Source organism: Lithobates pipiens, unplaced genomic scaffold (genome assembly GCF_037356315.1).
Source record: "Lithobates pipiens isolate NorthernLeopardFrog02 unplaced genomic scaffold, aLitPip1_a1.2 Scaffold_8, whole genome shotgun sequence".
NCBI classification, from domain to species: Eukaryota; Metazoa; Chordata; class Amphibia; order Anura; family Ranidae; genus Lithobates; species Lithobates pipiens.
Window position 1 is genome coordinate 619,493,738 of NW_027507903.1, and position 11,685 is coordinate 619,505,422.

The 11,685-nt window shown below is 47.8% G+C and overlaps 1 pseudogene; it reads left to right on the top strand.

Moving 5' to 3' along the window:
* The first annotated feature begins 10,451 nt into the window (after positions 1-10,451).
* On the top strand, positions 10,452-11,098 carry LOC143963862 (dnaJ homolog subfamily C member 24 pseudogene; annotated as a pseudogene).
* Positions 11,099-11,685: the final 587 nt, after the last annotated feature.

An 11,685-nucleotide genomic window follows, 5' to 3' on the forward strand; every position in this document is an offset into this window, starting at 1 on the left:
ACCCAGTAGGTTGTGTGTGAGTGATTAGTAGACTGTACGTCAGTCCCTATACCGATGAAGGACTGCTGCAGTATAGGGCAGCGGTCAGCAGTAGTGCACCTCAACCCTATGTATTGTGGACTGATACCAGTCCTTATAGAATGGCAGACTGTACCTCACTCAACCCTATGTACTGTAGTACCCTATACCTTTCCAGTCCTTATAAGGACCTTTGTGGACCAAGTAGGTTGTGTGTGAGTGATTAGCAGACTGTACGTCAGTCCCTATACCGATGAAGGACTGCTTCAGTATAGGGCAGCGGTCAGCAGTAGTGCACCTCAACCCTATGTATTGTGGACCGATACCAGTCCTTATAGAATAGCAGAATGTACCTCACTCAACCCTATGTACTGTAGCACCCTAGACAGACCACGTTACCAGTCCTTATAAGGAGCTTTGTGGAACAAGTGGGTTGTGAATGATTAGCAGACTGCAGCTGAAGGGCAGCAGTCAAGTATAATATTCTTTCTATATTTGGAAGAAAGAATATTATACGTGTACAAGCCTATTACCATACAACTGATACCAGTCCTGAAAAGAACCTTTGTGGAACTAATAGTAACAGCTACTGATTAAACTGACCCTCACTGCCTCACACACTGCTTCCTGCCTGTCCCTATATAAACTGACAAAACAGAGGCTACTGGAACAATAACTGTAATAGCACTTTTGTGGACCTGATAGTAACAGCTAATGATGATGACTAAACTGACTGTCCCTACAGCAGACACAGCGTCCTGTCCCTTTCTCTAAACTGACAAAAGACACTCAGGCTGCTGCAACAATCAGTAGCACAGCAAACCTATATACACCTAACACCTATACCAGTCCTGAAAATAACTTTTGTGTACCAAATAGCTAGCGATTTGGGTCACTGTAATCTCTCCCTTCTCCACACAGCAACCTCTCCCTATAGTGACAGAAGAAAGAATGTAAAATGGTCGCCGGATCGGGTGTATTTATAAGTTAGGGGGAATGTCCAAGTGTTCATGTGCTGTAATGTCTCAATTGGCTGTCCTGTACCCCATGATGGATGTGTCATCATAGGTCAAAGTTCTTTTACAGAGAAAACGCGGAAGTTCGCCGGGCGAACGGCGCCAATAGTCCGCCGAACTGGCAGACCGCGAACAGCCGAAATTAGCAGCGAAACGACCGCCGGGCGAACCGTTCGGCCATCACTACTTGCTGGAGCTCTGGGCTTTGAAGGGTCTGGCTCAGGCTCTTGGCGTATAGCTGAGAGGCTGTTCCAGGTGAAGGTCCAGGCATCTGGGCGGTTCCCAACCATATGGTCGAGATCTTTTCTGAGCCTAGATTGGCTGAGTGACATAGGCCGACAGTAAGCTTTAGAACTCCGGGGAACTCGGTAGCACCAAAACGCAGGGCTCTCATCAGGAAGAAAAATGCTGGATGGTTTAATAGCTCCCTCTCCGTACTAAAGCAAGAACGCAGAAGAGCGGAAAGAACATGGAGAAGAAATCCCACCGAGGAAAACCTATTTAACTACAAAGGTCTGACAGAGAATTATCGGAAAGCAATCTTCAAAGCCAAAAAGGACCACTTCTCATATACAATCTCAACGGCCGCAAACCAACCACGGGAACTGTTTAAACTGGTTAATCAATCAATGAATCCGGTGTGCCTAGAACCCCCAGAAAGCGAATCCCAGGATTACTGTGACAAACTGTCGGATTTTTTCATCGATAAAGTCAAAACCATCAGGGAAACAATTTGTCAGAAGAAAACATCCAACCTCAGCCAGCAAATACATAAAGAGGATGTCCGCACCAACATACCGCAACCGCCAAAATTTTCACTATCCCCAATTACCGTAGACACCGCAAAAAACATCATTAATAAACTGCGTGACAGTACCTCACCTATTGACATCATCCCCACAAAACTACTGAAAGAATGCTCCAACATCGGGGCTCCACCTCATAAACCGATCATTCCACGAAGGGATTGTTCCCAGCATCCTCAAACAAGGCATTGTCAAACCTCTACTCAAGAAACCAAACCTGGACCCTCAGGATCCAAACAACCGTAGGCCGATTACAAGCCTCAACACCATTTCTAAGATCATGGAGAAAGCTGTAGTACATCAGCTACAACTTCACCTGGATACTCACAAACTCCTGGACCCGCTGCAATCAGGCTTCCGCCCGGGTCATGGAACAGAAACAGCTCTCCTCAAGATTTGGGATGACGCCCTCGAAGCAGCAGATGACGGAGAGCCGTGTCCCCTCGTACTGCTAGACCTAAGTGCAGCGTTTGATACAGTAGATCACAATACTCTACTCGTCCGCCTCACAGAAGTAGCCGGAGTCCAAGACATAGATCTCCATTGGTTTGCGTCCTTCCTAAGAAATCGGTCACAGACAGTGAAACTAGGAAAATTCCTCTCCGAAACTCGGGCAGTCACCTGCGGAGTCCCTCAAGGCTCTCCGTTGTCACCCGTTCTCTTCAACATTTACATTCGCCCACTCCTTCAAATCATCAGATGTTCAGATCTCTGCTTCCACTCTTACGCTGACGACACGCAACTTTATTTCCGGATCAATGGAAAAAAAGATCACCAACAACAACTTGAAAACTGCCTCAAATCAATAGAGGACTGGATGACCACCAACTCCCTCCAGCTGAGCCAATCAAAGACAGAGCTTCTTATCTTACACCCAAATCGTAAGCCCGCAACCAAAACCTCCTGGTCTCCACCAACCGTCTTTGGGCAGACTATCTCCCCAAAGACCAAAGCGAAGAGTCTCGGGGTTATTTTAGACGCACAAATGTCAATGGATGCGCAAATAGGATCTGTAGTCAGTCGATCTCACCATCTGCTGCGCATGCTTCGCAGACTCATCCCTTTTATCCCAAAGAATGACAAAGCAGTGGTAGTTGGAACAATCATTAATTCACGACTGGACTACGCAAACTCGCTTTACATAGGATTACCACAATATCAACTTGCGCAATTACAACTGATCCAAAACACGGCGGCAAGGCTGATAACAGGAAAAAAACCCTGGGAATCCATTTCTCCTTCACTGAGGAGCTTACATTGGCTAACCGTAAAAAATCGGATCACGTTCAAGTCCCTTTGCCTCACCCACAAATGCGTGCATAGAGAAGCTCCGCAATACCTAATGGAGAAAATAAATCATTACACACCAAACCGCAGTCTTCGATCAGCCAACAAAAACCTCCTCCTCGTGCCCAAAGCCCGGTATAAATCCAAGGGTGATTGGAGATTCGCTGTCCAAGGGCCTCGGCTATGGAATGCTCTACCAATCAACATCCGCCTGGAAGAAAATCACCTGGCTTTTAGGAAAAAACTCAAGACCTTCCTCTTTTAGCAGATGATCGGGGCTCGCCACAGCGCCTAGAGGCGATTCAGTTCGCATTGTGCGCTATACAAGTATTTCATTCATTCATTCATTCATCCATAGGAGCAGCATGGCCCAAAAAACTTTGGCCATACTTCTCCTTTAATTGAAGAGTGACTGTAATCAACATGGATTACCAAACAAGAATATATGTATATTTCACAATGTGATGGTAATTTTTAACATTTAGGCTTAACAATTCTAGGTCATTGTGACATCAATCAAATGTGTCAGCACTCGTACTCCGAAGTAGGAATCATTAGACTGTTCCATATTGTTTACATAAGAAGCTCCTGACAAAAATAAAGCCAATGTTCAGTTCATTTTTTTTTTAAATAACTCTTTGTTCAGAAGCAGCTCTTTTAGTAATGCTTAAAGTGAAACAATAAGAACACACAATTCCTTTAACCACTACAATACAGGGCACTTTCGCCCCCTTCCTTCCCAGCCCAATTTTCAGCTTTCAGCGCTCTAGCGCTTTCAGTGACAATTACGCGGTCATCCTACACTGTACCCAAATGAAATTGTTATCATTTTGTTCGCACAAATAGAGCTTTATTTTGGTGTTATTTATTCATGACTCCGTTTTTTATTTTTTGCGATATAAGCGCAAATAAAGTGAAAATTTGGGAAAAAAACAATATTTTCTTTTTTCTATTTTAAAAGAAATCCAATAAAATCAAATTTTGTCATAAATTTAAGCCAAAATGTATTCTGCTACATGTTTTTGGTAAAAAAAAAATCCGTTAAGTGTATAATAATTGGTTTGTGTGATCACGGACATATGTACGCAAATGATCATGTACATATGTGTGCAGGTGATCACGTACATATGTGTGCAGATAATCATTGGGACATGTGATTTTAGTGGGACATATGTGGGGGACATGTTTTTATTATTAGGGACATGTGTTTTTATTATTTGGGGACATGTATGTTTTGGGGACATGTGTGTTTTGGGGACATGTGTGGGGACATTGTGTTTACACTGTGTTGTGTGTGTGTTTACACTAGACTGATGATCAGTGAGTAAAAAGCTGTAAAAAACAGCTCATACTCACTGATGATCAGCCGGCTACAGCGATCTGCTCTCCTCTCCTCAGCGATGACTTCCGTGTGAGGAGAGGAGAGCCGATTGCCTAGCAACCGGCTGTTTGTTTACATCACATGACGGCCGTGATTGGACACGGCCGTCATGTGATCAGGAGGGCCAATCACAGAGCCCTCCTGCTGATCTGAGATGTGCCGTGTCCGGGTGACACGAGCACATCGGGATCGCGCCGCTGCGCGGGCACACGCGCGCACGATCCCGCTACTTCTGAAGGATGTTCCTGAACATCCTATCAGAAGTAGACGGCTCCCACCCGGCCGTACATATGCATTGGCCGGGTGGGAAGTGGTTAAATAACATGCCTGAGAGATGCCTTCAATCCACCTGTGAAGTGGCGCACCTGTAGGATGTACACGTCACGTATCAGGTAAGACCAGAACTGCGTGGACTGCAAAAGAGGAAACCTAAACGGGCATAAATGAAATATAAGAATTTATTAAGATAAGTGAATCAACACAACCACCTCCAATATATTACAATGTGCAACCAACCAACCACAAACTCACAAATAATAATAGTAACAGATAAATATATACATATAATGGGGAATACCGGAATCATAAACAGAGCCAGGCCAGAGTCGTCAACGGGAAGTCAACAGCTGGGGATAGGGAACAAACAGGACAAGGAGAGGATGGATGGATCAGGCCAAAGGACAAAGGAAAGGGTAACAGGATCACAGGAGGGTTGGATACAGACAGGTACAAGGCTCGGGGGTCAGGTAAACAGACAGGAACAGAATCAGGATCAGGAACAGGAACAGGAACAGGATCAGATACAGGTACAGAGCTCTCAGGTTCAGGGTCAGGGCACAAGGAAAGATACCAAGGCAAGGATGTGTGAGCTTGCTGGGTATTTATGCCATTTCCTGCAATCAGGCTCAGGTGATGCCTGACTGCAGTAGGTGATAACGGCTCCATACTGCCAGGATCCACCCGCTGGCTGGCGCCAGTACTGCGGCCCAAAGATCACATAACACCAGCAGGGGAAAGCTCTCCTGACAGTTCTAAACTGCCAGGAGACACCTGCTGGTGGACGCTAGTACTGCACACCAAATGTCAGATAGTATTACCAGCGGGTGGAGCCTTTCCTGACAACACACAAAAAGTGACGCAAAGGTAAAGCATTTTGTAAATTGTTTTATAAATGAATAGATAAAATTGTAATGAACGGACAATTTTTTGTGTTGGGTAGTGTCAGTGTGTTTTAGGTAGGATTAAAAAAAAAGTGCACTATTGTTTCTGGGCCCTACTATGGGTACAACAACAACATAACGCATACAGTATCTCACATAAGTGAGTACACCCCTCGCATTTTTATAAATATTTTATTACACGACCAGTGGCAGCACTACAGGAGCCACACTGGGGCAGAGATTCTGTCAGCTCTGCAGGGGCAGGCACAGAGGTGGTTGACACCATGCCAGCTTAAGCCAGGAATGGTTGTGCAGTGTCTCACAAATGTAAGTACACCCCTCATATTTTTGTAAATATTTTATTCTATCTTTTCATGTGACAACACTGAAGAAATGACACTTTGCTACAGTGTAAAGTAGAGAGTGCAGGGGGCGTGCCCGAGATGGCAATGGGAGGAGACGTGTTTGTCTGAGCTCCCAAAGACCAGCCTTGGGATCCGCATATTTTGGGGTGCAGGAACCTTGCGTTATATCCCCACTCATCCCTCCTGACAGAGGGGCCACTCCGGACGTTCTGGGGGAAGAATCGGTCGCCTGGGGATCCCCGAAGCGGACGCCGGTGCCGGGCCTCGCGGACTAGGCTGAAGCTGCGGGCTCGCCTAGAAATCCATGCCCGCGGCCTCACAGGGCCAGCGCGGAGCCCACCCGAAAGTCCACCACACGCTGCAGGTGACTTCACCCTGCCACTATTAACTCCTGCTGCCCTTCTGACTGCTTGGGGGGAATGATCTGCCTGAGACCCTGAGTGAAGGCAACGGTGCAGGATCAGGTGGACTGGACCAAGGCTGTGGACTTGCCTGGGATTTCTGCCCGCACCCCTGACACACACTGTGGATGGCCTCCTCCTGCTCCTATTATATCCTCCTGGGCTTCGAAGTGCCAGGGGGAATAAGCCGGTTGGGACCCTGAGGAGGGGCGGCGGTGCCGGGCCTGAGATCCCTGCCCGCGGCCTCACAGGGCCAAAGCGGAGTCCACCCGAGCCCCCCCTGGAAGCTATAGCGGAAGACTTCTTCCTGCCCCCTTTCTGCTCCTGCTACCCTTGATGGTGCCTGGAGGGGGAATAAACCATCTGAGATCCCGAGAAGGACTGAGCCAGGGCCACAAGCTTGCCTGAAACAGCTGCCTGTGATTTTACGGGGCAGCCTGAGAAACCCAGAGACGCCTGACAAGGTACAGTTAGCGGGTGTCCCCTGCCCCTCTCTGCTCCTGATACCTTTCCTGGGGTATGCAAAAAAGGAAGAGCCAACCTTGATCCCAGAAAAAGGCTGTGAAGCCCGACAATTTTGACAGGGCCGTACCCACGGCCTCGCCTAGGACTCCTGACCGGATGGAGAACCAGGCCGAAGACCCCGCCAAACTGCCTGCTACGGCAGCCGATTTTAAGGCAGTTCTGCAGGCCATAACCACCCTGACTGGTAAGGTGGACATATGCAAGCCAATGTGGAGTTTATTAGGAAGGACTTTGATACCTTTCGTGGCAGAATGACTGAGGTGGATCAGAGGGTCTTTCAGGCGGAGGATACAGTACTTGACCATGGGGCTGACATACACGCACTTAAGGCCAGGGTAAAGACGCTTGAATCCCGTGCAGAAGATGCAGAAAACCACAACAGAAGGAATAATTTGCGTGTCCTGGGACTCCCGGAGTTTACTGCAACAGCTACTCCCTTTGGCTAGCTTATCTCCATTTTTCACTGTGGAAAGGACCCATCGCATACCCACCACCAGGGGACCCCAAGGAGCGACACCCCGCACCTTCATCTTTAAACTCCTTCATTTTCGGGACATAGATATAGTGGTGAGGGAGGCCAGGGCACAAGGTGACCTTCACTTTGAAAATGCAAAACTCCTAATTTTCCTGGATTATTTGTTGGAAACCCAGAACAACGGAAAACCTTTGATGCCGTAAAAGCAAGGCTTCGCTCCCATCATATTAAATACAGCATGCTCTTCCCGGCCAGGCTGAGGGTGGAGGACGGGGAGCCTAGATCATCCATTGTATACCGCTACATCTCTATCCTTAATGCCACCTTATTTTCTCCCCCTTGGTAGTGACTGGAATAATCGAATTTACTTTGAGGAGCTGGATCGGTCGATATCTCTGACCACGTCCTGGGACGCATTTAAGGCCTTCACTAGGGGTAGCTTGCAGTCCCATATATGCAGGATCCGTAGAGATCTAGGGGAGGAGACCTGAAAGGCAGAGGAAAGGGTGGCAGCACTGGAGGAGGAATGCTCCAAGTCGGGGGCTCCAGAGGCGTACTCTAATTTCCAGGCGGCGCTGAGGGATGTTATGCTACTGCGAACATCTGCCACCAAGGCTAAATTCCTACATCAATCCCAAAGAATCTTTGAGCATGGTGAAAAAACTGGTAGTATGCTGGCATTGCTGGTGAGGGAGAGCTCTTCCCCGGTGACTATCTTGGGTATATGCGATTCGGATGGTGTGATTCTGACAGACCCCTCCTCCATTAATGACAGATTTGCGTGTTTTACCGTGACCTATATGGTTCTCGAATGGGATGCACAGACGAAGAGCTGGTGGCATACCTCGACAGGGTGGAGTTCCCCAGCCTAACATCCACATTTAGAGAAGCTTTAGCCCTTTAGCCCTATATGACTGGAGAAATTGCAGAAGGCAGTGGCCTCCCTACAAAGTAGCAAAACGCCAGGCCTGGACGGAAAACCTGCTGAATTTTTTAAGACTTATATAGAGGAAATACTACCATCATTTAAATTAGTGCTGCAAAAAGCTATGGAAGGGGTGCTGCTGCCCCTGACAATGGCCAAGGCAGTTATAGTGGTTATCCTTAAACCCGGAAAACCCCCTGAGCAGTGTTCCTCGTACTGCCCAACTTCCCTCCTTAATGTAGACGCCAAGCTGTTGGCCGGCCGATTGGACACAGTGATTACGGCGTTGGTTCATGCGGATCAGTCCGGATTTATGCCGGGCAGAGGGATCGACATAAACATTCAGCGTCTTCTTATACATCTCTCCAGAGCGGGCGGAGGCGATACGGAGGTAGTTGCCTCTCTAGACACTGAAAAGGCTTTTGACTCGGTTGAGTAGCGCTACATCTGGGCTATCCTTCGTAAATTCTGGTTTGGCCCTCGTTTTATCAGCTGGGTCCAGATGTTATACCGCAACCCCACAGCCCGTATACGAACAAATAATATACTGTCTATGCCATTCCCCCTGTCCAGGGGCACGAGACAGGGATGCCCACTATCCCCTGGACTATTTGCGCTAGACATGGAACCCATGGCAGCCCGCATTAGATCCGCCCCCTCAGTAAAGGGAATCCAAGTTGGCATGGTACTGGATAAAATATCCTTATATGCCAATGATATCCTCCTTTTTTTTCAAGACATCTCCTCCCTCCCACCAGCCTTCCAAATAATAGACGAATTCGGCTTATTCTCAGGCATCAAAGTTAACTGGGGGAAATCGATCCTCTTCTCACTAAATGCATTGGGTCAGCATCCGCCAACAGGTACTCCCTTAAACTGGGCATCTGAGTTTAAATACCTAGGGATGAGGATTGGGACTCCGCTATCCTCATACTATGAACTGAATCTTCAGCCATTACTAAAAAGTTTTTCACAGAAATGTGGGGCCTGGAGGACCCTCCCCCTGTCACTAGTGGGTAGGGTAAACTTGGTTAAGATGGTCTATCTCCCCAAATTCCTATACCTCTTTCGTAATGCCCCTCTGAGTATATCTTCCTTTGTTTGGAATGGAAAACCCCTGAGACTGGCCATTACTACCCTTCAGATGCCCGTCAACCAGGGAGGCCTGTCCCTGCCACATTTTCAGACCTACTTCTGGGCGGCTGTTTTGGTGACGATAAGATGATGGTTCTCGCAGCCACGGGACAATCCGGCGGTGAGCTTAGAGGCATCTATAAAGGGCTCATACTCCTCCCTCAGCAGCGTGGTATTCAGGGGGGTGAGATCTCACCCTGGCATCACGGAGCTGATGCGCACAACCATTAATGTATGGAATAAGGCCAGGGTGCACGTTAGCTCCCCGGGGACGTTCTCTCCCCACATCCCTCTCTGGGGCAACCCCAACCTACCACACATAAATACAGTTCCAGATCCCCAGGTATGGGCGAAGAAGGGTATAACCAAGCTAAAACATGTAATCTCGGGGGCAAGCTGAGAACCTTTTCTGATCACAAAAGCGCCTATTGGGGATGAGCCGAACACCCCCTGGTTCGGTTCGCACCAGAACTTTCGAACGGACCCCAAATTCGTACGAACTTTAGAACCCCTTTGAAGTCTATGGGACTCGAACGTTCGAAATTAAAAGTGCTCATTTTAACGGCTAATATGCAAGATACTGTCCTAAAAAGGGTTTGGGGACCTGGCTCCTGCCTCAGGGGACATGGGTCAATGCCTAAAATGTTTTTAAAAATGGCCGTTGGACATGTGCCTCCTCCTCCTCCTCCTCCTCCTCTTTCCTACCAGGCACCTACGTGGAGTCAGTGCCCTCATCATCCCCTCCCTCTTCATCGCTGTAGCAAACCTGGCAATATGCTGCAGCTTGTGGAACATGATTGCCAGATTGCTGTCCTTCTTGAGCATCCCCTCTCTCTGCATTCATGCTACTGCCTTCCTCTAGCTGAGTGTCATCATCAGAGCCTACAAAACACTGGGCATCCTCCTGGAGCATGTACCCAACACTGTGCTCAAAGAGTTCAGGAGACGCGCACGAGTTGCGGATGGAGGCGCTGTGCTGGGTGGTGTGAGCTGGCGGCTTTCGAAGATGTAAGATGAACATTTGGTCATGGCTTCAAATTCAGCGACACAGAAGGACTGGTACTGCATTCTGGGGGCACATCCATCTGATAGCCAAGCAGAGCTGAAACAGAAGTACCAAAAGCTAGCTCTATTATACCACCCAGACAAGCAGCACAAGGAAGAGGACATTGAGCTGACTACAGAGGGATCACACAAGTTTATTGAAATCAGTCAAGCTTGGAAAATTCTGAGGAATGAAGAGACAAAGCGGGAGTACGACCTGCAACGCCGTGAAACAGAGATGACTCGAATGTGCCATGTGGACAATCAGGTTCCCTTGGAGGAAATGGAATGGGAAGATGATATGGAATTTTACTGCTACACCTGTCGCTGTGGAGGAAAATATATACTAACTGAAGATGATTTGGAACAATCCCTGCTGGTGAACTGCGATTCATGTTCTTTGATTATAGAGGTCTACAGGAACAGCAGGCACTTGGCGCAATAAAATTAGCCATAGTCCAAACCAATTCTTAGACCGCACAAGGAGAATATTTGCATAGCCAATTTACCACAATTTTTGTACATCCAATTTTATTAATAAAATGGTAAAACTTAAAAAAAAAAAAAAAAAAGAGTTCAGGAGACTCCTCAAGACGACGTGATGGGTCTAGGGAAGGAGTCACTGATGATGACATTGAGACGAGGGAAGACGATGCATTGGCAGCTGCTTTGCTAGTACCCTGAGACTGGGTGAGAGAGGATGAGGAGGATGAAGAGGGCTTGGTCATCCACTCTACCAAGTTGTTGGCATGTTGCGGTTCAACATGTCCAGCTGCCGAAAAGAAGGACAAGTGTGTCCCATGGCCACGTGCTGATGACAATGCACCGCGTCCACGACCAGCACTGTTGTCTCTAGACACAGAGCCTGCTTGCCCTCTTTTATCGGCTCGCGCCTGTCTGCCTCTCCTTGCTGGCCTTCCAGACATGGTAATGGCCTGAAGGGAGTTGGGTAAAACAGCAGTTGGGTAGTGTATATTGTGCTGGAGGCACACAACACCCACTAACTCCTGCAGATGCCTTTATTATAGAACACCAGAGATAAAGGGGTATATACAGATGTATACTGTGCTGTGCTGGAGGCACACACAACTTCCAATAACTCCTGCAGATGGCAAGTGGGCTCAAATAGAGAAGAGCTATGTAGGTGG